General features: G+C 39.3%; 1 protein-coding gene across 17 annotated transcripts in view; it reads right to left on the bottom strand.

The window, feature by feature from the left end:
• The window catches only part of Chrm3 (cholinergic receptor muscarinic 3), a 474,104-nt gene that overhangs the window by 278,171 nt on the left and 171,694 nt on the right, over nt 1-24,239 (bottom strand). For 4 of the 17 annotated variants that reach the window (XM_052728171.1, XM_052728170.1, XM_052728160.1 and 1 more), the window contains exon 2: nt 2,105-2,238. The exons of the other annotated variants lie outside the window; for them this stretch is intronic. The gene's annotated coding sequence lies outside the window, so the exon portion shown is untranslated. The remainder of the gene's footprint in view (nt 1-2,104; nt 2,239-24,239) is intronic. 17 annotated transcript variants of the gene reach the window in all.

Below are 24,239 nucleotides of genomic sequence, written 5' to 3'. Positions count from 1 at the left end.
AATATTATAAATGTTGTTAGTTTTCATTTGTTTGTTTATCTGAAATACTGAAAAGGCTGGGAATGTCCTTAGAGCTCCAGGTGTACCCTTGGAAGTTGGTACTAAGGTGACCTTCAATGACCTTCACAATTAATTGACCTGTAAGATACTTTTAGGTTTGATAAATGACTAAATGAAAAAAAATCTTTCAAGTGGTTCTCATGCTTGTAATAAATTGAGCTTATAAAAACCCATCAGCCTCAAGTTATTGGAAATATTCTAAAGGAGAATATGAATAGTAAAAATTCTGCTGGAAATGCCAATTTTAATTGATTAATGAAACGATTAATCAGAACACTTTCACTAGGAAATATCTTAAAATGGTATCTATAAGTTATTACACATACACAGGTTTTCATTGAAAAGAAAATGCTAATAGAGTTGCTTTAGAGATTTGTGTGTGCCCTATTCTACATCTTCTCAGGGCTGACAGGTAGTTATTTTCATATGTATGTATATATATCTGGAATTTCTTTTGGCCCATTCCTTTGGCTAGAGATCTCTTGGAATTTTTGGCCAGTGACCTGAGGAGGCCTAACAGCATTCATTAAATGACTACATACTGTGCATACCGTGAAGAGGGAAGAAGTTATGTGGTCAGTTTAGGAGCTTGATCTTCCTTTTTCTATTCAAAGAAGCTCAGAAAGATGGCTTCATTGAATTTCAAATCTACATAGCTCTTAAGATATGCAAATATCGGAGGAACAGTGGATCTGGGGGTGAGGAGGTGGGAGGTGGGAGGAGGGGATGGAGGGGAGGCTGCTGTTGGGATGTATAGTATGAGAGAATAATAATAATAAAAAACCCCACAAAGATATGCAAATGTTGGCTTTGGTTGCCTGAACACAAGGCCTAGTCCCTTGGTATTTCATCACCAACAGAGGAAGGGCTCAGGAGGCCTCCCCTTAGTCAGTGAACTATCAGTTAATGGCTGCAGGGCGAGAGGATGCTATTTCCTTCAGTGGTAGCCAGTAGTAAGTTCCTCATGCTCCATTAAAGAATCCCTCACCCATGCATGTGACTCCAATTAAACTCAGTGGGACACACACACACACACACACACACACACACACACACACACACTCACAGAGAGAGAGAGAGAGACAGAGACAGAGACAGAGACAGAGACAGAGAGGATATGAATTAGGAGGGGACATGTTAGGAAGAAGGGCTTAGAGGAGGGAGGATGAGAGAGGGTAAGGGGATGAAAATGACAATTCATTATATATATGTATGAAACTGTCAAAGAATCAAAAATGAGATATGCAAATGCCCTCAGGCCTCACAGCTTTGAGATTCACAGTAATTCACATACATTATCTTTTCCATATCTCATACACAAATACTAAAAATGTTAGTGACTGAATTTTAAGTATTTCCTGGAGGTTCTTCCTGCTTCCTCTTAAGAAGTAATTCAACCTTTAAATAACTTCATAAGATATATGACTTATCATAACTTCATAAAAGTAATAATTCAGCCGGGGTGGTGGTGGTGGTGGTGGTGGTGGTGGTGGTGGTGGTGGTGGTGCACACCTTTAATCCCAGTACTCAGAAGGCAGAGCCAGGTGGATCTCTGTGAGTTCAAGGCCAGTCTGGTCTACAGAGCAAGATCCAGGACAGGCACCAAAACAACACAGAGAAACTCTGTCTCAAAACCTGCCCCCGAGAAAAAAAAAAGCAAAGTAATAATTCAATTTTTCTATTAAAATTGTAACCATTAAACAAGGCATGCTGCTTAAAAATGAAGAGAATCTCTCTGAAATGAACCCAAATAATCAGTGATTACCAACGTGAAATGGAAGTAACTTACTCTGAAATGAAATAGCTGAAACAGAGTGTAATGCCCTATGAAAGTACACACATTTAAAAACACCAGCTGGCAAATTTCCTCCCTCAGTGGTTCCATGTTTCAGAAGAAAGACATCTGCAGGTCTAAATCCTGAGACTAAAGAGATAGACAATGAGAACGTTTAATGGTTCTTATGCGAGTTAGATCAGATGTCATCTACCTGGAAACCCTTTCTCTCTTGGGTTATTGGCACACCACAGAACATGATATCTATACCTTCTTAGAATACAGCGGCTGTACAAAGAGAGTCAAAAAAGATTCACAATGCTTTAGACTTCAGTCTCAGAGGAGCATGTGTGACATCAGACGTTCTGCCAGTGGCTGCAGGGAGCCTTCATTTCAGTCCTGAGCTAAAAAAAAAAAAAAAAAAAAAAAGAAAAAAGGAAATGTGTTCACAAACTCATCTTGCTCAGGAAGTGCGAGAGTGGGCGGGGACTGAGGAGTGAAATGAGATGAAGGGATGAATAAAATAAAGAGCATGGTACTAAAGCTCAAGCAACATTTAGAAAACTGTTCCTTTAAGACTCCATGTGTCAATGGAAAAAATAATCCAGCTTCAAATTTTGCAGATAACGTAAGAGTTTTCTAAACCATGTATTTTTTAAATCAAACTTGAAATTTAATAAATGCTACTTTAAAATGGTAAAAACAATCACCACTTCTTACAGAACACAAAAATTCAGGCATGAATGTCAAGTCTAAAAATAGAATAGACAGAAGACAAAAAGATATTTAAGGCCAGAGAGATGGCTCATAGAGGAAAAGTTTTGTGCAAGTCTGTTCACCTGAGTGCAAGACCTGAAATTCATGGTAGAAGGAGAATCCACTACCAGAAGTTGTCCTCTGACCTTCACATATTATGCATACATCTACATCCCCATATGGGTGTACAATCCTACACACATGCACACACACACACACACACACACACACACACACACACTCACACATACACACACGGGGGTGGGGGGAGAGAGAGAGAGAGAGAGAGAGAGAGAGAGAGAGAGAGAGAGAGAGAGAGAGAGAGAGAGAGAGTTGTTCAAGTGAAGGAGAAAGGATTTGAAAAAGGAAAGTAACTTTTGAAAAATGTCTTTAGGTTTTTAAATTTATATTTTAATAATAATTTTCATTTTTCACTAGCACATCAGCACATCTTTTGTAGTTTCTACACATTTTAATCTTTGACTGCATATCTAAAGCTTTTGTCAGACTACCAAAGAAAATAAAATAGAATTTAGGCTATGATTTACTCCCTTCTGGGGTAAATGTCTAAACTACAGGACATGATTTATATCTACAATCTTTACTTTAAATGGAACAAAATGCAAAATTATTTTGATTATGTCATGTATCAATCATACCTATGAACTGTTCATAATCCATCAATAAATCAAGTGTGCACTCATGACTCAGTTTGCCAATACCTTTCAAGGGAGCCTTTTAGGGACCAGTCATATTAGGCTAGTTTTCATGGAGTGTTCATTATAAGCAGAGAGTATCAGTTTATAGACCCAGATGCAAAACAAACAGATAAAAGACAATATTGAAATCTTTTTGGTATAAAATGATAAAACCCGAGTTTTCTTCCTTTGATGAACAGGTTTCCTTACAAACTTCCCCCCAAAGGCTGAGACTCAAAGATATTCCCAGGTGAGAATGTGGGAAAGGCCAATCATTAGCATGAGCCTGTGTTGCCAAGGCAACAGGGAACCTGTGATCTTGCCTGTCATTGACGTCATTAGTGAATGCACCTGTTCAGAAAACTTTGCTGTTCTTGAAACTGCTATATTTGTCTAGTCACTAGTTATAAGGGTTCCTTATAAGAACTTAAGATGAAAAAATGTGCATGTGTGTTAATATGAATCAGTTAGAAATAGTGAATATGGTTAATTTTGTATTATGTAATTTTTAATAAAATTAAAAAAATTTATACTATAAATACAAATTTATAAAAGAAAATAGTAAAATCTTATGGCACATGCTTCTCATTGTTCAATGCTAGATGACAGTTCTTTATACTATTATTGCAAGTAATTTTTAAAGATTAAAACTTTTCTATAGATGTTTATTAAAGTCTTTCTGGTTTATGTAGACACTACTTCTGACATGTTTTGTAATAATTACTTACACACAGAACTTAATTCAACAAGTATGGATTAAGCTCCTACTATTTGCCTGATGTTTAAAATGCTACTTTGTGTTATATGGGTGTGTATCTGGTTGTGTGTTTGTATGCTTTTTGTGTATACACAGAAACACCTGTGGGGCACCAAGGTCAACCTTGGGTGTTTTACACAATGGCTTCTCACCTTGTTTTTTTTTTTTTTCTTTTTTTTTTCACCTTGGTTTTTGAGACAGTGTCTCTCATTGAATTGGAAACTCACCAATTTATCTAGACTGGGCAGCCAGTCCTTCTGTCTCTGTCTTTACATCTCTGAGATTACAAGTGAAACCATACCTGAATATTCATGTGAGTTCTGGGGATCGAGCCTAGGTCTTCACGGATTCTATACAGCTTGTACTGCACTGATTGAGCTATCCACTCAGCCTGCAACGTTCCTTTTTACTGGCACTTCTGTTTACTGTATTCAGGATGGACTTCTACAAGTATTTACTTTCTTCCATATAAGTGTATCAACATTGAAAATGCTATATTAGCTTGGCATTTCTTACTTCTGGGTCTTTAATTTCATATAAAATTCATGATCTTTAATGAATTCTCACTCGTAATGATGCCCCCCACATTGTATTGATTTGCTATTAGGATTTTTACTATAAAATGATATTCTTCTAGTTAGAAGTAAGTTGTCTTAATAAAAGTTTGAAAGTGGATAAAATATTTGCTACACAAGTGAGATGACCTAAGTTCAAATGCTCAGAACTTACTGAAAGCTGAGCATGGTAGCATGCATCTGTAAACACAGTACTCCTCAGGAGAGATGGAAGGCAAACCCAGGAGCATCCCCAGGAGCTTGGGCGCTGGACATGCTGGCACACACAGCAACAAACAGGAGACCTTGCCTCAAAGAAGGTGGGAGACAAATACCAACACCCACGTTTGTCCTCTGTAAACATGAGCACATGAGCATGTGCGTGTGTGTGTGCATGACGCACGTGCACACACACACACACACACACACACACACACACACACACACACACACAGACGGACACACAGACACACTGCCTAAATAAACAGAAGCAGCCTGCTGTCAAGATGGGCATGCAGCAAGTAACAGTGCAGAAGAGAAAAAAAGAGCATAGGTACTTTCAACTGAAGCAGGATGTGGAATGGAAGCCCACTGCTCCTGCACACACACACAAGGAACTGGATAGTGTATAAGAGAGAATAGAAAGAGAAAACACGAAAAAGCATAAAAAAGCATAAGTAGCCCTTCGGGAGCAGTTAGAGACTGTCTCCTTCCACCCTCCATCCCCCTCTCTCATTCTCATTCTCCCCGCTTCCCCGTGCATGTTATTTGTTATCTACTGGGCACCCTCTGTGTCAGTATATAGAACCATCACAAGAAGAGCACAAGGTAGGTACTTTTTCACATTTTAAAAGTCCTAAGACTTTTAAATGTCCATCATCCTAAGACTAAGACTGTAAGTGCTTTGTGTTCTGTCACACAAAGCACTGTTTTTACTAATTGGTCTTGAAACCTTACCTCTGTGATGCATCGTTTCCTCTGACCTCCCTTCCTTTTCTCTGGCTCTCACTTTATTCTCACCCCCTTTGCACCCTATTACACCACAACCTCAGGCAGACTGCATGCTACTGGCATTTCCTTTAGGAAAGCAGAGTTTAAAAGCCACTTCCATTGCAGGGAATGTACGAGGTAAAGGAAGAAATGATTTTCTTGTTTCATAGAGCAGGAAACCACCCAGCTCTGCCATGACTCACATCTCCATCAGTCATGTTCCCGGCCTCTTAAAAACCTCACATCCATCACCAAACAGTGCAGACCTCAACCAATTAACTGATGGGGATGAGCGGAAGGATGAGGGTCTGGCCGGAAAGAGGGGTGGATCCTGAAGTCACTCAGGAGGGTGGATTAGGACCTTTGCTATGGTGATATCACAGAGCCCCCTTGATTTTACCTACTCTTACAGCTGATATCTAAATTTTTTCTTGCCTATTTTTTGAAAATTTCGTATCATCTATATAATATATCTTGATAATACTATCAATTCCCTGCAACTTCTAGGACACCCCCAACATATCTCTCCTTAACATTGTCCTATTTTGAAATTTTAATCTTTATTTTTAACCCTCTGAGTCTAATTAATACTGTTCATATGTGCATGGGTGTGGGGCCGTCCACTATGAATGGACAACCTGTTGGGGGCCATCTTCATAAAGAAAAGTGATCTTCTTTCCCCCACAACCATCACTTGCTAGTAGCTCCTCAGACAGGTGGGGCTTTCTGAGTCCCTCCTCAGTCCATGCTGGGATTTTTAACTGACTTGATCTTGTGCAGGTAACCACAGTTGCTAAGTAGATGTGACTGGCGATATTTCAAACGGGCAAGGGGGTTCTTACACCCTGGTGTTGGTCTTTAAATCATTCCTCTACTCCATATAATGTAAATCAGTTAAGGAACTCTCATCCATACCTCTCCTGTATGTGTGAGAAAACTCATAACTTAAGCTATGTTTAGAAGTTGCTGTTGAATGAAACAGACTAGAGAGCAGTGAAGAATGAATACAAGACTACTTGAAAGGTGAAAGCAGGAAAAGGAGGGGGGAAACAAAGCAGGGAAGGGACAGGAGGGAAAAGAAAGGAAGGGAAGGGAAGAGAAAGAAGTGAGGGAGGGCAAGGAAAGCGATGCTCCTTGGACACATTCAAAGGTCACTGCCACTGGGACAAAATCCTTCTTTCTTCTACTCCCATGAACATTCCACCATTGCACCCCTTCTTGTCTGTCTAGCAAATGACACATGCCTATTTCCACTTCAGTATCTTTTCAAGACAAAAAACCACAAACAAACAAAAACTCCCACACATTGTGTATGGTGATGTTATTTTTCAATGTTCCATCCCTTTTCCATAATCTTTACATGATACAGTCTGAAAAAAAACAAAACAACAACAACAACAACAAATCCATTTACAGACTGGTTTGCCCAGGGAGAAGCCTGCCAGAGGGAGGTGGTAAAGCCAGAGCTCAGGCTTTCTCCAATGGATTCTGGTTTGCATTCAGTCATATTGAACCATTCCACCAGGGAAGGAAGCAGTGGCTGAAAGCATGGAACCAGACAGCCTGACTCCTTCATTCTCCAAGGGAAGGAAGTCTCTGCCGAGCTCTCAGTTGTTGGGGTGACCTCAGCTTTACAAACTCCTTCTATGTAAGAGTGTTCAGAAAGACACAGGGAGGGCTCTCTCACATCAGAAAAACAGATAGAGGTCCCACAGCAGGCAGGAACAGCTAGAAGGCAAAAAGGAAGGACCAAGTGTGAGAGTTCATGTGAACCAGCAGGTGGCTCAGTAGCATCTATGGATGATCACACTCCTGGTCTTGGGAGGACAGGGGTTCACAGTCTGATCTCTACAGACCTCAAACAAAGTACACTCTCAACTATGAAAAAAAGAGTGGAGAGAAGAGAGGAGAGGGAAGAGGAGAGAGAATGGGGGACAAGGGGAAGAGAAAAGGAGGGGAAGGAAAGGAGAGGAGAAAGGAATGAAGAGAAGAAAAGAGGAAGGAAGAAAAAGTTTATAGGAGACTATGAAAGATGGGGAAAGGGGAAAGCCATTTTTTTTTTTTTTTTGTGGTTCTGAGGATGGGACCTGAACCTCCACACAGACGAGAACTTCAAAATTAATCTGCAGAGCCTGTGAGATGACTGAGCAGTCAAAAGTTCCTGCCACCAAGTCTGTGACTCAAGTTTGATCCTGGTAGGAGGAGAAAACTAGTTTTTGTTGTTTAGTCTCCACACAGTGGCATGCAAGAGGGCACACACACGATAAATAAAGTGGAATACAAAAACAACATAACAAACAACAACAACAACAAGGAACCTCGGCCTCAGCCAGAGAAAAGATGTTTCAAAATGTTTGGATGGACTAAAATTTGAGAGCCATGGTTAAAGTTTGCACACTTTAAACCTTTGTTGATTCTTCCTAAAACAAGTTTGGGGGTTCCACACCTGCTCTGAGGCTTACTTGTGGCTCCATTTTTGAACCCCATCTGACTCTTACCTTTCATTTTAACCATAAATTAAACAGCTCAACCTTTAAATTTTCAGGCTCAAGAAATAAAATTTAATGTTACTTTAATAAAATACGAATTTGAAGGTATTTATAGCCCCTGGTAAATAAAGATAAAGTTGCAAAACTAGACTTGGAATTGGATTCCCCAAAGTCACTGCCCAGTAGCCCTCTCACTGAACCAATTGTGCAAGAATATAAACACAATAGGTCTGGACTTATCTCAGGACACAGCCAGGATGCAGACATTCCAGGAAAACACACTTCTTGTTTGGTCTCAGTCATCTCACACCCACCTGTAAGCCCTTCTGCAGGGATGGCAGGGAAACTTAACTACAGCAATACAGCAATGATAACAACAATTTCTACAGTGACTGAGGCTTTCCCAAGGACCTGGAGTTTCACATGGTCCCACCACACAGTAGTGCCTTACCCACTGAGTGGTCACTTGGCAGCTGCTCTCACTGGTGGACATTTGAGGCCCCATCTCTGAGCTGTGTAATGTTTATGTATGTTAATTTTACAAGTCAGAATGAGACAGCCAAGATGTGCCTTGCTTCTCTGACACTGAATTGCATGGTGATCCTGATTATTAGAGACTTCCAGATAAGACCTGTTTTTAGAGCACAAGAAAGCTCTGACAAATCTCTCTCTCTCTCTCTCTCTCTCTCTCTCTCTCTCTCTCTCTCTCTCTCTGTCTCTCTCTCTCTCTCTCTCTCTCTCTCTCTCTCTCTCTCTCTCTCTCTCTCTCTCTCTCTCTCTCTCTCTCTGTCTCTCTCTCTCTGTCTCTCTGTCTCTGTCTCTGTCTCTGTCTCTCTCTGTCTCTCTGTCTCTCTCTCTCTCTCTCTCTCTCTCTCTCTCTCTCTCTCTCTCGTGTGTGTGTGTGTGTGTGTGTGTGTGTGTGTGTGTGTGTGTGTATACAAACATGTGTAATGGTGTAGGCATGCAAGTCAGAAGGTAATTTTTGGCAAAGAGTTTGTTAGTTTCTTCCACCATGTGGGGCCCAGGGAGTGAGCCTAGGTCCTTAGTCTTGGTAGCAAGTACCTTCACCCACTGTGAGCCTGAAATAGAGACATTTGCAATCATAGGAAATATTGGCAAGTTTAAAATGATTATACATACATTCACACTTGAACACATACACATCAGAAACAAGGTTAAGAAAACATTAAAGCATTTTCATGTTTTTGAAATTTTAGCCATTCGAATATTTTAGTATTAATTTTGTAATGTGAGTAGGGGGAAAGGCGAATAGGGAGAATCTATACAAGTTACTATCACAATCAAATGTCTCAACTGTAAAAAGATATGAAAGAGCCAGTCAAAAGATAGAATTAGATACAACTCATGAGAAAGAAAGCTAACTTCAGTTATTTCTTAACAAAAATCTCTCCAGGATCAGAAACTTCAGAGGTCAGAGTTTTTAACTGTGGTTTTATTTATACCCTGGACAAGGTCACCAAACCTGTACTAGAAAATGGTCATTGTATAATATAAAATACTACTATTGTATACCCTGTTAGTACCCAGAAATAAACAAAATACTCTGGATAAAGCCACTGAAAACACCAAAATGTGTGCCAAGTACAGAACACAAGAGTCAAAACGGTCTGGGATCAATAGAAGGCTGAGAGCTCATCCTGTATCTTCTCATGGCATCATCTTGGCTAAAGGACATTTTGAAGCTGATGATGGCATGGTGAGTATTTTTCCAAGTACAAATTAGAGTGAATTTTAAGATTTTCAAGAGTTTTTATTCTTAAAGTCCTTCGTTTTATTATGTGGCTAATTGTGTGTACATGTGTGTGTGGGCACATACATGTGCGTTGTGTATTTGTGTTTGTATGTGTGTCTGTGAGAGTGTAGTTGTGAGTGTTCTGACACTGCTGATAGTTTAAACTACAAGCTATATGGGGGAAAATCACAGAGTTATTTTCCTTGTGAAAGTTTTTGTTATGATTTCTACCTTGTTCCCTCTTCTAGAGGCCCACAAAGGAACATAAAGCTTGTTTTGCTTTCTGGGTCCTGAATCTTCCTGAAAAATTTTGCTCACTTATGCAGAAATTTACATGTCTATACAATTATTTGCATACATGTGCCGACACATTCAGAAAAGATGTCAGCGATTAAAATTTAACAATGAAAAATCACCTGGTTCTGGGAGGATATCTGACATTGCATAAGAATGAAGTTGAGTTTGGATTCAACTTGTTTGGTTTGGGTTCTCAGCATACATGCAAAAAGTCCCATTTCTGGGAAGGCAGAGGCAGAAAGAACTTGATGCCCAGCTAGTCTATATGACTTCATGAACTCCAGGTTCAGTGAGAGACTTTGTCTCATAAAAACAAGGTAAAGATCATTTGAAAAGGACATTCAATGACAACTCACCAAGTTCTGGCTTGCTTACACACACTCACACACACACACACACACACACACACACGCACACGCACACGCACACGCACACGCACACGCACACACACACATGCACAGGCACCCACACTTCACCTGGATCTCAGAAGCAACAGTTATTTCCTGAGGGTGAGCTGTATTCTCTAGAACAATCCTACTACACATTTCTGTAAGCAAGCACCTTTCTCAAGATGTTGTAGTTGCAACTCACCAAAAAGGAACTGGTTAACATATTAACTAAAACTGGTATACATCAGATGACAGACATATCTTTGGTGGTGCATAATTTTGGATCATTAAAAAGACACATCATAGCTATTTTTAAAATGGGTCATATTTTTTCAAATAATAAAGCAATGGCTTGCTAGGAATTTTTTAATAGAGGCTCTACTTGCCACCGGCCCCGACCGGTGACGATCCTTGTACAAGCTGCTTACTGATTCTCCTTTGCACTTAAAACCCTCCTTTGACTTAAAAAATAAATTGAACTTTTAAGGACATATGGCTTTTCTTCCACCTCCATGTTTCAAATTTACTTGGCAACACCTACACAGAACTGGAGGTTTCCATAAAGTGTCAACAGCTGAGATATCCCAGGAGTTGCAAATGTTTTGCACATTAAGAGTCAGAGATGGAAAATCACTAGATTTAAAGAATGAGAGAGAAAGCATTCTTAGAGGGTTTGTCTCAACTCAGATTTATTTCCACTCATTTCTATAAGATGCCAACTATTGTCATGAAAATAAGAGGCAGAAGAAAAACTGGGTATCCAGTTATTTAAATGATGAATTTCATAAATGCATCCACATGAAACCCAGTTTTAGAGTAGATTTGTGTGTACGTTTGTGTGTGTGTGTATGTGTGTGTGTGTGTGTGTGTGTGTGTGTGTGTGTGTGTGTGTGTCTGTGTCTGTGTCTGTGTTTGATCTTGGGTGCATGAATGTGTGCGTGTAGGCATATATGTGCACATACATGTGGAAGCCAGAGGTCAACCTAAGGTGCTGCTTCTCAGGCACAAACACCACCCTGGTTTTTGTTGTTGTTCTTATTTTAAAATTTAAAAGATTTTATTACTTTTTAACATGTGTGTGGTCTTTTTGTCTGCATGTATGTCTGTGCACCATATATATGCCTAGTACCCTGGGAAGCCAGAAAATGGCTTTGAACCATGAGAAACTGTAATTACAATAGTTGTGAACCACCATGTGGGTGCTAAGACTCAAACCTGGGTCTTCTGGAAGAGCAGACAGTGTTCTTAACCACTGAGCACTCTCTCCAGATCCTTCAACTTGGTTTTTTTTTTTTTTTTTTTTTTTTGAGTCAGTTTCCCATTGGCCTGGAACTTGCCAAGTAAGCTAGACTGGCTAACCAGAAAGCCTCAGGAATTTACCTGTCTCCAAGTGGTAGGACTACAAGTATACAACACCATGACTAACAGTGCTTTTTAAACATAGGTTCTAGGGATCAAGTTCAGGTGTTCTTACTTTCAAGGCAATCACGTTAATGAATGATACATCCCTCTAGACCCTATAGTGGTTGTAATTATTTTCTATAATTAAAAGCAAGGGCAGTGGATATAGTTCAGTCTTGCCTTGCCCAGCATGCCCATGCACTGCTAAATAAAGACATAAAACTTAAAAGACAATCAAAGTTCAAATCAATGATCCTATTTTGTATTCTGTTTCTTTGATGAAAACCATGACCAAAAACAAAATTGGGGAGGAAAGGGTTTATTTGACTTACACTTCCAAATCACAAATCATCATTGAAGGAAGTCAGGGAAGGAGCTCAAGTAGGAGCAGAGATAGAAACTCTGGAGGAATTCCACTTACTGGCTTGTTCAGTTTGCTTCCTCATACAATCCAGATTAAATTGCCCGCAGTGGAATGGGCCCTCTCTCACATCAATCACTAATCAAGAAAATGTCCCACAGACACACCTACAGGCCAGTCAGATAGAGGCAATTCCTCAACTGTGTGATTCCTTCTTCTTTGGTGATTCTAGTGTGTGAAAAGCTAACACCAAGTACCCATCACAATAATAGTGATACTGAGTTCTGTGTCTTAAACTTAATGTGTAGTAAAGAACCATTGTGGTGGTATTGTGTTCCCCAAAACATTGTGCAACCTAATAAACTTATCTGGGGTCAGAGACAGAACAGCCACTAGATACCGAGGCTAGAAAAAGGTGGCACTCACACCTTTAATCCTAGCATTCCAGAGGCAGAAATCCATCTGTTCAAGGATACAGCCAAGCATGGTGACTCACGCCTTTAATCCCAGAAAGCAAGACTTTAATCCCAGGGAGTGGTGGTAGAAAGCAGAAAGGTATATAAGGCGTGAGGACCAGAAACTAGAAGCATTTGGCTGGTTAAGCATTTGGCTGGTTAAGCTTTTAGGCTTTGAGCAACACAGTTCAGCTGAGAGCCATTTGGATATGAGGACACAGAGGCTTCCAATCTGAGGAAACAAGACCAACTGAGAAGTTGGCCAGGTGAGGTTAGCTGTGGCTTGTTCTGTCTCTCTGATCTTCCAGCTTTACCCCAATACTTGGCTCAGGTTTGATTTTATTAATAAGACTCTTTAAGATTCATGCTACAAACCATGTTATCATTGTTCAAAATTATGGAACCATTGATAAAACTAAGATTAGAAGAAAATAAATAGAGAATAAAATATAAAAAACTTTTGGTGTTAGTGTTGAAACCAGAATATATATTGGCTGGTACATAAGTTGACTTTAAGCAATTTCACCATTTTAGAATGAGTGGTTAGAATTAGTCTGTTCTATTCAATTGAAGACAATTCTAATCTCATCCACCTATGAAATTATACTGAGTCGAATATTTCTTGAGATGCTCACAGGTTTGGAAAGGCAACATATAAAACACTCTATTATAACACAAAGGAAATCACAAAAGAAACATGTTGAGAATCTGTGGTTTCCAGATGCTTAAGCAATGACGATGACTATGTGCTGTGTCCAAAAGCAGAGATAGAGTTGAATATGTCAATAATTTAAGTCAGAGAAAGTATTTTGAGAACCTGTTTTTCAGAAGCTACTGAAGCTTTAATTGATTAAATTATATTAATTTAATGTGATTCCTTTAATCACATACTCTGGCTATAATCTGTATATCCCTGGACCACTGCGTATCAATGTCAATCAAATAGTGAAATATTTGAAATCAATGAAACAGTGAAAGTTTGATTAGACAGTGAAGTGGCCCCAAATGTAATAAGAATTTTGTTTCCTTATTCTAACAGTTTCACAAAGTGAAGAAGGGCCTTACAACAGACTTTGAACTTAGATGAGCCCATTTTACTAAAGACAGATTAATTTTCAAACAACAAATTCCCTGGTTTTAGTTTCAAACTAAACTCAGTTTCATACCAACTCAGTAGTAACACTGATATATTCACAAGAAAGATATACGCCTGTGTGCACTCCTTGTGTGAATGTGCATGAGGAGATCAGAGGTCAGCATCAGGCATCTTCCTCAATTACTCTCCACTTTGTTTTTTGAGACAGAGTCTCTCACTGAACCTGTTGCTCTCTGATTTGACTAGATTGATTGGACAGGAAGCCTCAGGGACCCACTTGTCTCTGCTTCTTCAGGGCTGGAATTACAACTGCTCTCCACTATACATGTTTTTTCATCAGTGTACTGAGGTTATGCTAAAGTTCTGTGTTTGCATGTCAATCAGGTTACTGACCAAGCCATTTTCCCAACCCCACAATACTGCTTCTTATAAACAGAAGCATCCGGTAAAGCATATCATTTGCCAACACATTTGAGATTTACAGTACATAGATATATATATATATATATATAACATTTATTAGAAATCCAACCATTTAGGGAAAAGCTGTTGCTGTCACTGCTAGCTTTTGAACAAAAGCTGACAAACTCCTGAAACTTCTGAAATTCAGCTTTATTCCCAAGCTGGTACAACAAATGAGTCATTTAAGAAATGCCTCTGACACTCAGAATTATAGCAGCCATGATGATCTGCACTTGACCAGAATGAGATTGGGCTTTTCAACATTCCACCATGGAGTGGAGAAGAGCTTATGAGGCCCTACTAAATACTCATAGGCACTTAACAGCTAGCAGGGAGGGGCATTGGGAGCCCCACCCTGAGGATTTACACACAGGTATACTTGTCAGGGAGAGATATTCTCTATAGTGGTATAGTTGGTAAATTGCCCACACGTCTGTAAATATGTATTTATTAAGGATCGATACAAGAGCATAGGTGCTTAACAAACATCATTGGGTCACAGACACATCAAAAATTCATGAAAGTGGAAGAGGGACTAGATGGGAATGGGCAGGGGGATCAGCAGGAATTGGAGGCAGACAAGGGAGTGTAAGATGGAGAAATGGGGCATAAATATGATCACTATTACATTATAGACACGTATGAAAATGTCACAATGAAACCAATGGTCATGAATGCCTAAAATAAGCTAATTAAAATGTAATATTAAAAAGTGCTTCAGTTTTGACCTCTAGATCTTAAAATTAAGTTAAATTGTGTGGTAATGCAAATGCAGAGAGAATGTTAACTAGTGAAAATAATTTATATATTGAAATGGAGAAAAAGGGTTTCTACTTACAGCCTTTGCAATGTTTCCTGGTATCCTGTTGTCTGAGGGTAATCATTAATGCTTAAAGGTGGAGAAAGTAATGTTACTACCATGGAAAATACCGAAGACACTTAAGGTGGTTCTATGGCACAGTTGGTGATACATTTGTGTATGAGTGGTTTGAACATCAGGGCGTCATTTCAGTTGTGAAGCAACATGATAGCAATGGGTTGTGAGGAGTCGTCTGAAGAATCTCTGAATCAATCATGGTTGCACTTCAGGTTCATCTGTGAGTTCTCATCAACCTGAATGAAGAACACGAATGAACTGTTTTCCTTTAACCGGAGGTTCTCCGAGAGCCTGGCACCAGGAACTCCAGTTGAAAACATGTCCTTACTGATTAGCTCATACCACTGATACCACTGCTAGGCATCTCAGTTCAGTGTGTGTGTGTGTGTGTGTGTGTGTGTGTGTGTGTATGGATGGATACTAGAGGACAACCTCAGGTCTTATTTGTCAGGTGCCATCCACTTTTTCTTTTTGGATGGGTGTGACAAGATCTCTTGTTGTCTTGGAGCTCACAATGTAGGCTAGGCTAGCCGGCCATAAAGCTCCAGAGATCTGCATGCCTCTGCCTCCCCAGCCCTGGGACAACAAACAAGTACATACTATCATTGCTACCATCCTGGAGGGTTTTTGTTTGTTTGTTTGTTTGTTTGTTTTTTTGTTTTGTTTTTTTTTTTGGTTTTTCGAGACAGGGTTTCTCTGTAGTTTTGCGCCTTTCCTGGAACTCGCTTTGGAGACCAGGCTGGCCTCGAACTCACAGAGATCCGCCTGCCTCTGCCTCCCGAGTGCTGGGATTAAAGGCGTGCGCCACCACCGCCCGGCTTGTTTTTTTTTTTTTTTTAATGTGGGTTCTGTGAATTAAACTCCAGTCCTCAAGCTTGCACTATGGGCACTTTACTGATTGAATTATTTTCACTAGCCACACAGTTTATCTTTTAATTTAGATTTCTCTAAGCCTTGTTTCTGGACCTCACCAGAAAAGGTCCATTTATCTAGAAAGAGGCTACAAACAGGCACTGGATTTTAAATGGCTATTTTCTGATTATGTGTTGGTCTGAAATATAAAATTTTAGATGAAACTGTAAAAATGAGAGGAAAAAAAAAGATAAGTACAACTATTTTTTTTCTTGTTTTTGGAAACAGAAGGAAAATATTAAAACTACTGTTCAAACTTGTTCTCTTATTACAGTTTGAAATATGGTTAGTAAACGTTTCCTGGGAACATAAATACAAACAGATCAAAGATATGATGCTAGACATGGAGTCAAGTCTTGTTACTTTTGCTGCTATGTCAGCCTAGCTGGCCCAAAAGCCTCTGTCTCTATCTCCCATTTCCCTTAAGGCTGTTGGGATTAGCACAGTATCCAGCCTTTTGCGTGAGTTCTTGGGATCAAACTTGGATCCTCAGACTTGCTGAGCAAACCACTTTTACCAATGAGCCATCTTCCTGACCAGAGGACTGAAAAAAAAATAAACTTTGTAAAAGGAGTTACTTGAAGAAAGAAATCAAATAAGTTGCATTATCATTTTGATCTAACACCCAAACAATAAGGACTACAGAAAAAAAATCAAGACTTCAGGCATTGGATTGATGGTGAGCAAAGAAGTCAAGCCAAGCAATCACCTAAAGCCTGACAGTTTTTGATGAGGTTAAAGTCAAGAAAGCAAATGAACAGAAGAAAGAAATCCATCAGGTTATTATAGAGCAACCATAGTAGGTTACTTCATGCTAAAAAACAAAAATGGTAAGATCAAAAGTTTCTAGTTTGCTTTTTTTTTTTGAAGGACAAAGCAAAAGTCCCTTTGTTGCAATTAACTTTTCTAATACTAAACTTCATTTTTTTTTGTCGAGGAAGCTAAGAAAATATTTTGATGTGTGGTATTGGAGACTATCTATTTTTAATGGAGACATGATGAGAAAGTCTACCTCCTATGAATGGGTTGCACTTACCAGCCACTTCAGAAGAGAGAATCTGAAAGACTCAATCTCTAGAGCTGCTGGACCACTTATTTTCTACTTTACAGCTCTAGAGCAGGAAACTGGGCTTGAGGATGGACAATGAAAGACTTTGCCAATTAAGGCCTTTGAACTCCTGCTCTTTGGCCTAAGTGGAAGCAACTGTCTCCTACACCACTTTGGATTCTCTCCTGAGGAAACAGAATGGCATTTTGCTTTTTTTTTTTAAAGAGATAGCCATTATTGTTATTTACAAAAACACCAAATTCATAGCAAATTTCCATTTCTTAGGTAAGACTTCAAGTTGTGCTACCAGTACATTCCCAGATACAGGGTTCAACAACATGCCTATAAAGGGATCAGTTATTTTAAACACATGGCTGATACCACATATGTATATATTAGTGGTTATGAAAACTCCAATTCAGACTATTAGTTCAGAGTAACCCTGTTTCATTTTCTCCCCCACCCCAAGATAGCACACATCAAATTTACCATAGTCTCAGCTGTTTTAAAAAGGAAACCATTCCTAAATAGTTAATTTCAGTCATTGTTTTACTGTGTTAAGATGCTATGACCAAATTCTTATGTGCATGTAGCAAACTGAACAAAAGAGATAAAAATGCAGGACATAACTATAAGCAAAATAACCAGACCATGAAGTTTGGAACCCAACTCCTCATACAAGAAGAGATCAGAAATTCAGAGGCAATGGAAGACATATCAAAGAAAACCAGTTTCCCACTGGGTAGATGCTAGTATGGTAATGTTAGTTATAAATATGTGTAATGATATATTGTGTACCCTAACAAACTTGCCTGAGGATCAGAGGTTAGAACCAGCCACTAGATTAGATATAGAGGTCAGGCAGTGGTGACACACACCTTTAATCCCAGCACTTGAGATCTCATGCCTTTGCTTGGGAAGCATACACACATTTAATTCTAAGAAGTAATATGGCATGGCAGAGAAAGGTATATAAGGCGTGAGGTAACAGGAACTCTCTCTCTCTTTAGGCTGAGGATTTTGTAGAGGTAAGAACTAGTGGCTGGCTATTCCGCTTCTCTGATCTTTCAACTTTCACCCTGATATCTGGCTCTGGGTTTTTTTTTTTAATTTTATTAAAAGACCATCTAGATTTGAACAACAGATATGTGACCCATAGGGAAAAGAGTGTGTCCCTGGGAAAAGAGGCTATTTTAATTTTTAAAATGCAAAAATAGGAAAGGTACTTTGTTAGTTAGCTTTCCACTGTGATGACAAATTACCCAAGCAGATAAATTTAGAAGAAGAGAGTTTAGTTTTTGCACATGGTTGCTGAGGTTTTGGTCCATGGTTGGTTGGTTCCATTAGTTTAGGACTGTGGTTGAGGTAGAAGTATCATGGTGGAAGGGCATGATAGTCTGAGGAAGATTTGCTCTTCTCACAGAGGCAAGGAGATATGGCACTGGGGATGAAGAGGCAGGATGAGGAGGAGGAGGAAGAAAGAAGAGGAAGAAGGAGGAGGAAGGAGAAGAGGAGGAGGAAGAGAAGAAGGGAAAGGACGATAAAAACAGGAGGAGGAGAAAGAGAAGGAAGACAGAGTGGGAAAAACAGGGAGAAGGGGTGGAGTAGAGAGGAGAACACAGCACTCCAGAGGCAAGACTTTCCCCTTCCAGGGCACAACCTTAGAGATCTACTTCCTTCAACTATAGCTTACCTTCCAGCTCTCACCACCTGTCAATAACACTGTCAAGTTAGGAATCTTGGGTTACTCCATGAAGTGGACAGAGCCCTCACTCATTAATCTCCATGCCTCATAAGTAATCAAGTCTTTAACACCTGAGCCATTGAAAAGACATTTGATATTCACATAGCCATTAGCTGCCAATGATGCATTAAGACCTAGGCCGGTTCTAGTCTACTGGTATATATTTGAAGGTTTTTTTTTTTTTTTTTTTTAATGAGATGTCAGGCTTTTTCTTAATCTTCAACGTGAGCAAGAATCAAGCTGGTTATTTTTTGATATGACTTCTGTCCAGTGCCCAGCAGAATGAGCTTAGTGTTTCCTGGGGTGTGGGGAAATCAACTGAGATCAAGAAGTTGAGTTAGCAATTGGTGGCTATATCCTTGATAGATTTGTGTTTGAATTTGTAGCAAAGTAAAATCCTCAGATCTTGATTTTATTTCAATGTAAATCAGTCCTTTGATGGGGGAATGTCTTTCTGTACCCTGTGAATATGTGTTGCTCTGATTGGTTGAAAATAAAGTTTTGGTCTATGGCAAGGCAGATTACAGGCAGGCGGGAAATTCAAAGGGAGAGACAAGAAGAAGGCTGGGAGAGATGCCATCGAGTCGCCCAAAGCCATGGAACATGTGGTGATACATAGTTTAATAGTTATGGGCTCATTTAAGATATAAGAGCTAGCTAGCAAAAGGCTTGAGCCATGGACATGCAGTTATAATTAATATAAGCCTCTGTGTGTTTACTTGGGGGCTGCAAATGGAGAGATTTGTCCCGACCGTCAGCAGGCTAGGACACAGGAAATCTTCTGACTACAGTCCTTCTTATCACTTATCTGTAGGGTAATGTTATAAATTTAAATATAGGGTTTTATGTTTATTCCTGTTATATTTAATCTTTTTGGTTTTCATCCAGCTATTTCGCCTGCCAAAGATTCAGACTTCTAAATAAGGGATACCAATCAGCTACTTTCTGTCTTTGCTGGAGACACTAAGGAACTTCAAGTTTAAAATGCATTATAAAAAATTTAGGTGAATGGTTTGGAAGAGTGGTCCACACTTCCAATCCCAGCACTCATGAGGAAAAAGGCAGATGGATCGCTGTCAGTTTGAGGCTAGCCTTGTCTACATATCTAGTTCCAGGCCAGCCAGGGCTACACTATGAGACCTTGTCTCAAAAAAATTAAATAAATAAAATAAAAAAATTGTAGAGAGAGAGCAGAAGCTAAAAAGTAGATGAAGAGGCCACAGCAGGTAGAGACTTTTAAAACTATAGTTTCATTTCATTAAAAATGGTTAACACAATCTTTTAAGGAAACATTTATGTCCTCAAGAACTGCCTACTTTTTAATTGAAAACTCAAAGTCTTTAGTTTGGTTCTTGTGAGAGGAACTGTATTCAGGGCTTCTTCAGAACTAGAATCATCTCTCTGTCTCTCTATTGTGTGTGTACATGTGCTCACATGCATGTGTGTGTGCATGTGTTTTGCTAGGGATCAAATACAGCCTTGTCAACAGAGGGGATGTGCTTTACCACCAAACTAGACCCCATTTCTATTCTGATTATATTTAAGCCCAAGATATTTAAGAGCATTTTTCACATTTTATAAGATTTTAATGGGTGATAAGATACTGAATGATATAAGAGAGAGCATGAGGAATGCAGTCATTTCACTAGTAACCACTCATCAACTACTGTTTACCTTGCTGAGCTAAAAGCCCACAGATCAAAGCCACCATTCTGACCTCCTGGAGGGCACGTACACACACACACACACACACACACACACACACACACACACACACACACACAGAGCAAATACCCTTGAAGGTGACTTTGAGTCTTGTGATTCCAGATATCCACGTATCCCTGATTTCAACACATTCAAACATTATAATATGCCTCAGAGAGAAATCCAAAATAATAGATATTTATAATCACCGATGTGGGTTTTTTTGCAAAACATTGAAGTTCTTTTTATATTTATCATTAAGGCACTTTCTGGCATTTGAATATAAGTGGTGCTATTGCTAATGTCACATTTCTCTTCTGGACTACCATTGTACTTCAGATGGAAAGTCAGAGATAAACAGTTTTATGTGATCTCTATGTACTAATATGTAATTATTTCCATGAAGCCTGCCTGAAATTAACATTTACTTCACCTGGGGCAGAAAGATGTCTACAGAGGTGGGAGGCTCTTTCCCCTCAGTGGGGTGATTTAGCAGATTTAAACTTTGGTTCCCCATAGTAAGCAGTGCATTGACTATTCACGAGAGTTAATGTGTGGTTTTTTTTTTTTTTTGAGTCTCATTTATAAGGACATCTTACTCACTCATCAGTGTAACAATATTCTGCTTCCCCGTGATCCTTTGTGGGTCAACAATGGGCTGATGAATCACATTCCTTTCCTACAAAATGCTCTGGACATTTGAGAACTATGACATGAGCATGTGTATTTTTATCCAGGGACCCTGCATATCAGAAGCTGGCGTACTCTTGTGCAAATGGAACTAAACAAAAACCTAAGTCATGATTGTGAGCTGTACTACTTCACTGAGTGTATGCTTTCAGTCCTGTGGTACAGAATGGGGCACTGGGCACAGATTAGTTTTAAAGTATTTTTTTTTCTAAATGCCTACTTGCTCTTTTCCCCCCTTTCTTTCTCAAATCATGTTTATTTTATACAAGTTAGATAATTGTGCACTGAACAACTGCATTGAAATGGAAGCTTCTATGAGGGGCTTGAGTACAGCCACACAGAATTAGTGAGCATTCATTCAGACAACGTTTATTCATGCAGCCTCATGCATGGTTCTGTGTACAGAAGAGCCACAAATTTTTGTTAACAAATATGGAAGAGAACATTTCAGATGCATGACCTCATCCATAACGGAACACACAGTTTAACAGGATAACATAAAGGCTGATCAATATTCACAATCAGAGTTTCATAAACCTGTCCTGATCCTCAGCTCCTTGCTGGGAGCTTCAGGGTAAGGTGTTCTCACTAGCAAGTGAAACAATTTGCATACATGCTTAAATCAAGTTTGTTTAAAATTAGAAGGCAGCATAATATATTCAAAAGCTTTCAGGCAGTGCTTGCTTGGGAATTAGGAAATACATGCCATGCTTTGGATTAGGAAAAGTTTGAAATGTGAAGCTCCTTCATTGGCCCAATCAGATGTTGAAAAATTCAATTGCCAGAGCTTTCCTACTTACATGACTTCAAAGGAAATGAAAAAAAAAGACAACAAATGTTTGCTGGTCTAAGAAAAATATGATTATGTGAAAAAATTAGATTGGTTAAATAAAATCTAGCATTTAAGTAAATATAATTTTTTTTTAGTGCTTTGTAAACGAGACGATTTCTTTATATCCTAGTCTGAAAGAATGTTTCTCTTAACTGGAACACACTTTATCTCTGTGGGAATAATTCTTGCCCAAAGTGCTGAAAAAAGAAATCACTTTGTTTCTGCATAAGAGTTAAGGAGAACTGAGAGAAGAAGCATTCCCTATAGACAGACTGACAGACAGACAAGCCGAAAAATGAAGAAATGACTGCAGGGCATTCTGACTATTGTCAACTGAACTGTCTTACACTACACAGTTGGTTTAAAGTTCATACAAGTCTTCAGAGACAACTGTTTCCTCATGTTTTAGCCTTGGCTTTTAAGTGCCTGGATTTCTCCATGAAAATAAAAATAGTTTCAGATGCATAGGGTAGGAGGAAAGTGAGAAGGAGAGAGACTTTCATTCTACTTGTATTCCCTTCCTTCCACTCAGCAGGACAGGCAGAGTCTGGCGGATGGGAAAGTGACTGGCTTCTCTGAGGACTCGGCCCAAGACATAGAGGGCTGGGTTCACTCTCCTGGTGGGACATGGATGGCATGATACCACCTCTCTACAGTGATGCCCTGGCTTTGCAGAAAGGTGCCAGGACGTGTATCGCATCACTAAATCCATCTCACAGGGTTAGACTAAGAGCCAGCTTGCAGAGGGCAACCAGCAAGCTGCCATCTGCTCTGATTTGGTCTACCTGTGACAGTCTGTGAGACAGAGGTGAGGCCAGCTTCTGCAATGCAGGAGAGAGGATGCAGGCATGTCATGTCTTCTCTAGTGGCAGAGAGAGGGACAGGCTTGAGGAGCCAGGAAAAATCCTTTATCAACTAGTGAGGTCTTCAAACACAACTTCACACAAAAAAATGTATTTGGGATAACATCCCAAAGAAATAAAGCTAGAGTTTTCATCTCCCTTTTTGTCTTGATTCCTCTCTCATCAACTTTAGGGAGAAGAGTCAAGAAACTGACACAAACTTCTAGTATGAACCCCAGTTCTGGAAACAGACCAGAAGACATCAAATAAAGAACAGAAAGTGATTACATCCATTCAAAAATATTTGAAGAGCTTCCTAATGCTTTTTTTTCTTAGTGTCATAATTAAAAATTTCCCTGGAAATAAGAATGAAACATGTGAGATTTATGTTCTTTAGAAAATATCAAAATATTAAATAAAAAGAATTTAAATATTTCTAAAAACCCAGATAAATCTGGTGGAAATACATTAATGGTGAATATAATAAGAATAGGAATAATAAAAAGAATTAGTTTCTGGTCTCTTGTTTTGGTTCTAAAGAGATAACTGAAATTTTATTTTTGTCTGTTTTTAGATTTGTGAGTGTTCAAAGCCCTGACATTTGTTGTGAGAAGCTTCCTTGCTTCAAAGAAAAATAGGCTGCTTTCCAAGCTCACCTCCATGATATTCACATAAAGACCTTCTAGCTACACAGGCTACAGTTATTTATTAATAGACTTTGGTATAATTCCAGAGATAAAATCCACAGAAAGTCAGCAGCAGCAAGGAAACACTTAGATAACTATCAGTCAGTTTTTTTTTTTTTTTTTTTTTTTTCCGAGACAGGGTTTCTCTGTGTAGCTTTGCCCCTTTCCTGGAACTCTCTTTGGAGACCAGGCTGGCCTCGAACTCACAGAGATCCGCCTGCCTCTGCCTCCCGAGTGCTGGGATTAAAGGCCTGCACCACCACGCCCGGCGTTTTTTACCTATTGTGGTCTTAGATATCTTCCTACAAAGAAGACAGGCTAACTTAACAAGCTCATACACAGACACCAGGGGGCCTTTGCAGCTGTCTGCTTCTGGGCTGGGATGCAGAGGGTAGATAGAAATTACTCTCTAAGAGAAGAAAGATGGAATGGAAAAGAAGATGAACCAACAGGCTACCAGCTTAAGACTGGGACCTGCACTTATGCTTATTAGCTTAGGCTTATTCACTGAGTTCTACTGGTCTAGAAAACTAGAACAAAGCATTGTCATTTCTAAAATTAAAATGATAAAGCAATATTTCTTTGTGTGTGTATGTATATGTTTGTGCAATA

The sequence above is a fragment of the Peromyscus californicus genome, unplaced genomic scaffold (assembly GCF_007827085.1).
Source record: "Peromyscus californicus insignis strain IS unplaced genomic scaffold, ASM782708v3 Scaffold_8__1_contigs__length_139910024, whole genome shotgun sequence".
Classification (NCBI taxonomy): domain Eukaryota; kingdom Metazoa; phylum Chordata; class Mammalia; order Rodentia; family Cricetidae; genus Peromyscus; species Peromyscus californicus.
Note: the sequence above shows the minus strand (reverse complement) of the source record. Positions and strands in the feature narration are given on the sequence as shown.